This window comes from Otolemur garnettii, unplaced genomic scaffold (assembly GCF_000181295.1).
Source record: "Otolemur garnettii isolate 467f Iridium unplaced genomic scaffold, OtoGar3 scaffold00031, whole genome shotgun sequence".
NCBI classification, from domain to species: Eukaryota; Metazoa; Chordata; class Mammalia; order Primates; family Galagidae; genus Otolemur; species Otolemur garnettii.
The window spans coordinates 1,844,506-1,849,567 of NW_003852426.1; positions in this window are offsets into that span (position 1 = coordinate 1,844,506).

A 5,062-nucleotide genomic window follows, 5' to 3' on the forward strand; every position below is an offset into this window, starting at 1 on the left:
AAACTCCTGGGCTGAAATGTCTCGCCTCAGCCTCCCAAGTAGCTGTGACTACAGGTGCCTGCCACAACACTGGGTTATTTTTTTAGAGACAGGGTCTTGCTCATTGTCAGACTGGTCTCGAACTCAAGAGCTCAAGAAATCCCCCACCTCAGCCTCCCAGGGTGCTAGGATTATAGGCATGAGCCACCAAGCCTGCTTGACAAGGGCAATTTCTTTTTCCCTCCCCTCCTATTCTTATAGTCACTGTAGGGAAGGGAGAGTAAGAGGTACAGGGTAGATTAGAGGGGATAATTTTGATTTTTTGAGGTGGGCTGATGGGGTGGGAAGGGAGTTTCTCCACTATTTTAAAGCACTATTCCCATTCTCATGATCCATTCAAAATCTCCCCTTTCTCAGGAGTCCTGAGGTGGGATCATAGAAACAGGGCGGAAAGGAGATAAGCAGGCAGTACCAGGTGTCCACCCAGCTTTGCTTCTGGGTGATTTTGTAACCTATTACTTAAACTCTTGATTCTTAGTTATAGATCTCTAAATGGAGCGTTCGTCGTTAGAGGGACAGTGTGAAAAATAAAGGAAATACTTATATAAACTTTCCAGAAAATATCACATATTACAAAGAAGTGAGTGACTCTCTCCCATCAATTTTAGGGCCTCTAAACCCTTGACCTCTTCAGGCCCACATGATCTTTCTTTTCTGAAATTATACAAGTCACAAAATGTCAGTCTGCAGATTTTACATCATTATCCTGTAGTTGTCTGGTGCATTTACTTTTTTCTCTTAATAAAAAAACGTGGAGGTTCCAGAGAGCAGGGTCTTTGAGCTCATTCTGGTTTTCTTCCCTCTGGCCTCGTTTGGTGCTTTGTAGGTGTTTCACATCACTGGTTATGCATCCACTATACCCAAGCTTATCTGTGCAGCCTCCTCACTCTTTCTTTGGAACTTCAGCCCCATATGGATGGTATTTGATAAAGTAAAAGGGAGAGGGATAGAGGTCCAAAGAGTGTCACAAAGTTTTTTAAAAAATTAATATTTGTGGGAATAAACGGACAGAGAATTTGATTTTCAGATTATTAAAACATGGGGTGATACCTACCTCCAAAGAGCCTATAGTGGAACAGATATAGATAATTGTTTAAAAAGATACAAAACAGGGCAAGGGCAGTGGTTCTTACCTGTAAGCTAACTCTCTGGGAGGTGGAGGTGGGAGGATCCTTTGAGCTCTAGAGTTTGAGACCAGCCTGAATAAAAGTAACACCCCCATCTCACTTAAATTAGCTGGGCATTATGGTGAGTGCCAGTAGTCCCAGATACTTGGGAGGCTGAGGTAGGAGGATCACTTGAGTCCAGAAGTTTGAGGTTGTAGATGATGATGTCGCAATACCCTATCCAGGGCAACAGAGCAAGTCTCTTGTCTCAAAAAACAAACAATGCATAGAGCAGTCCCACTTTAGGAATGTGTCCAGAAATATACTGTACTTGCATCCTCTAGAAATACTGGATTCAAAATTATATGTTGCAGCCCTGTTTGTAAAAGCAAAACAAAACTAAAAGAAAAACAAAAGAAAAGAAATAATACAACTGTCTATCAGCAGAGGCATAAAAAGCATCACAAGCTGGACACCAGGGCATGCATCTGTGAACAGCTGCTGTACTCCAGCTTGGGTAACATAGTATAACCCTGTCTCTTAAAAAAAAAACAAAACACTGCATATCTATACAATGGAGTACTGTGGAAATTGAAAAGAAAAGAAAAAGATGTAGGAAATTTTCTATATTCCTTTATGGGATGGTCTCCAAGTAATATGAAAAATATGCATTGACAATGGGGGGATATTTTCTGGACGACCCTCATGTATTTCTAAATTGTATACAAAATTTCAAAATACAGGCCAAGCATGGTGGCTCATGCCTATAACCGTAGCACTCTGGGAGGCTGAGACAGGCAGTTTGCTTGAGCTCAGGAGTTTGAGATCAGCCTGAAAAAGAGCAAGACTCCCGTCTCTAAACATAGCTGGGCATTATGGCTGGCGCCTATAGTCTGAGCTACTTGGGAGGCTGAGGCAAGAAGATCACTTGAGGCCAAGAGTTTGAGGTTGCTGCAAAAACAAAACAAAACAAAACAAAATTTCAAAATACTGTAGAACTTCTATAAGTTAACCACCAAAGAGACTATAACAAACTGGTCAACATACAGAGGTGGTCAACATAAGAACTAGGCCTACTGTACTGATACATACATGTACATGTTCAGTCTATAAGAATTAGGTCAACTTAGGGAGGTGGTCAGCTATGGAGGTTTTTCTCTATTAGGGGTACAAATAGTTTTGTTACATGGGGAGTCTTTATAATGCTTAAACCAGGGGTATCAGTGTGTTCATTACCTGAACAGTATTCATTGTACTTGTTGGTAGGTTTTTACTTCTCCCCTTCTCCCCCTCTCCCCTTCACCCCATGATATATTGCTAAGGAGAAAAAAAGCAAGAAGCAGAAAAGCATATGTAGTTTCCTAAAATTAATGCAAAAGGGAGGAAAAGAATATTGATATACAGATTTATATTTGCTTATATATGCATATCATTGGAAGAATAAACAATAAATTCATATCAGTGCCTGTCTGTTGGGGATGGGATGGGAATAGAGAAGGACTATTTACCTTTGAAACTTTTGAATTTAAAACTAAGTCAACATGTAAAATAGGCTCAGCGCAGTGGTTCATGCCTGTAATTCTAGCACTCTGGGATGCCAAGGCAGGTGGATTGTTTGAGCATTGTTCTTATAGAACAGCCTGAGCAAGAGCAAGACCCCATCTTTACTAAAAATAGAAAAACTGGCTGGACATTTTAGTGGGCGCCTTTAGTCCCAGCCACTCAGGAGGCTGAGGCAGGAGGATTGCTTGAGCCCAGGAGTTTGAGGTTGCCGTGAGGTATGATGATGCCAGGGCACTCTACCCAGCGTGTCAGAGTGAGACTTTGTCTCAAAAGAAAAAAAAAGTAAAATAAAAGACAATTCCAAGGTAGACCAAAGAAACAAGACCACAAAATTAAAAAGGAAAAAGTTTTTAAAAATTCGGTAGAAATAATTCATTTACCTTTTGTAGGAGACGCCAACATCCAAGCAAGATGATCTGCAGCTGAGGCGTGGACCTCGGGCCATTCCTCCTCAGGAGCTCCTTGTGGGAGGAGCCCGTGCCCTCAGCACGCAGTCATTGTTAATTACTCCCCTCACCTGTATCATTCCCTTTCAATAAAAGGCCAGTGCGGAGGTTGCTGGGGCTACCCGGAAAGTAAGGGCTAGCCCGCCTTCCGCAAGCTTGTACTTCTAATCCACTTCTCGCCTGGTTCCTTCCTGTGCTAACCGAGACCGGGGCCACAGGAGCCCAACAGGTCGTGACATTTTGGCAGAAATAGCAGGACACAGCAGGACACCAGGGACGCGGACCAAAGGGTTCAACACCCGGATGTAGGTGAGACCTTTGGTAGACAGTGGAAGGAAGTCCAAAGGGAAACGACACTCGGGGAAAGTGGGACCTTTGGCCAATTTAGAAATTAAGAAACTGCGCTCAGAATAAGTAAAGTGTCTGATAAACTAAGCAAAGTCATGGGTAACTTTCTGTTTGGGAAGTCACGGGAAGTAGAAACTGAGGAGGAAAGTGATGTTCAATCATTATCTGAAAGCGAGGATAGTGAGGTTCAGTGGGAAGCTGGACCTAAGAAAAATTGGGAAGCAAGAGCATATGATATGAATGAGCAAGTAATCACCGCTATGACCACTATGGCTGAACAAATTAAATGATTGGGAGATCAGATAGATAGTCTCACTGTCAGAAATGCTAACTCAGAGCACCCAGTTTTGCCCTCAGCACCTCCCTATGTAAACGAACCACCTGTAACTTCTGTTATGCAGGCTGTATTAGAAGGGCGTAATAGTGGTGATTTTGAGTGGGAAAACACTTTGGGGCTTTTTCTGGTTAAGGTCACTGATATTCCTCCTGATCCGCAAAACCGTCCAGGGGGCCAGCGTTTTGACCACCATATGATCACCTTTTCAGTTCTTAAAGATTTGAAACAGGCCGTAGCACAATACGGTATGCAGTCCCCATTTTCCAGAGGTCTGTTGCAGGGGCTTGCACAGGAACAGCGGCTCATTCCCTATGACTGGGATATGATAGCCAGAACTGTTCTTGAATCTGGACAGTATTTACAGTTTAAAACCTGGTGGAAGGAGGAGGCTGACCTAATGAGTCGCCAGAACCAACAGAGAGGCATCCCAATAACATCTGAACAGCTCACTGGGTCTGGGCAGTGGCTGGGGATTCCCAATCAGCTTCAATACAATGACCTAGCTGTAGTCCAGACAAGACTGTGTTGTCTTAGGGCCTGGAAAAGGTTCAGGCTCCTGGAGATGTCTCTAAATCTTTCATTAAAATAATGCAGTCGGGGAATGAACCTTATACTGACTTTCTATCCTGACTAAAAACTGCAGTCGATAAGGCTGTTGCCCAGCCGGAGCTGAGAGACATGCTTTTCCAAACTTGAGCGTTTGAAAATTCCAACTCGGAGTGTCAAAAGGCCCTGCGACCTTTAAGAGCACAAAAGGCTCCCTTAGAGGAGTATATACTGGCATATGCTGACATAGGAACGGGATCCTATAAAGCTAATTTACTGACTACCGCTTTAAAAAGAAGGGGTCAGTTCGTATCCTCCCCTTACATAATAGTCCTAGGTTTCTGCTCACTCAAGCTCTTTTTGCTCTTAATCTCAGCAATGATGAAAAGACAACTGCAGAACGCCATTGGACATCTCTCATTCACGCACCATCCTCTCCAGTACAACAACCTATCTTTTATAAAAAACCAGATATGACAGTGGAAGCCAGGTTATGTGCTGCAATGGGGTCGAGGCTTTGCCCATATTATTACAGAATATCAAGAAAAGCAGTGGCTACCAGCCCTCTGGATTAAGCCTCGACACGAGCAGGAAACTTTACCAGCACCTTAAACAAGTTTGTTTTCACTAACCTTTCTTCTACAGGACCTTAGCTTAGGTGATTTCATAGTGGAGAA